The following is a 634-nucleotide window of genomic DNA, read 5'->3' as shown; positions in this document are numbered from 1 at the left end:
CCCCCCCCCCCAGTTTGAGAAATGATTTTTAACCATTTAAATACAGGGTGCCTCTACTCATCCAAGTACTTACGACAGAAACTTAAGAGTCTTTCTTGGTTGCTTTCTTTCCTACTTCTCACATACAAACCATCAGAAACCCCAACCAGTGCTTTTGTTTCCAAACCATGCAGGACGTCTTTGAGGAAGAACCATGGAGACTGGGAATATAGTATCAAGTGTACTACACAGTAAGAAACTGTTAGGGATGGCCCTCTGCTTCCCTGCATATGTTGGAGAAAAGAGGCTTGTAATGAGCATTCTGTTGTGTCTACCAAGCCCCACTCTTTCTCCCATCCCTAACCTTGGTTGTACTGAAAGGCTCTTCAGTCACTATTCTCTGAACATAGAGGTAGTCACATGACTCAGGCTGGACCAATCAGGAATTTCCATGCCCTGCCAAGAGAGTTTGTTCTAACCCTGGGTATATTACCCAAGAAGAAGACTAGGGAGAAAGAGATTTATTTCCCCAATGACAAAGACTTGTGGCTATTGGTGCCATTTCCATCTACAATGAGGAAAAATCTGCCTGTGGCAGCAGACAGTATAGTCATACTCAGATGAGAAAGAGACAGATGAATAAAAGATGGAAAAG

Source organism: Crocuta crocuta, unplaced genomic scaffold (genome assembly GCF_008692635.1).
Source record: "Crocuta crocuta isolate KB4526 unplaced genomic scaffold, BGI_CrCroc_1.0 scaffold126, whole genome shotgun sequence".
Classification (NCBI taxonomy): Eukaryota; Metazoa; Chordata; class Mammalia; order Carnivora; family Hyaenidae; genus Crocuta; species Crocuta crocuta.
The sequence above is the reverse complement of the archived record's forward strand: the minus strand, read 5'-3'. Positions refer to the sequence as shown.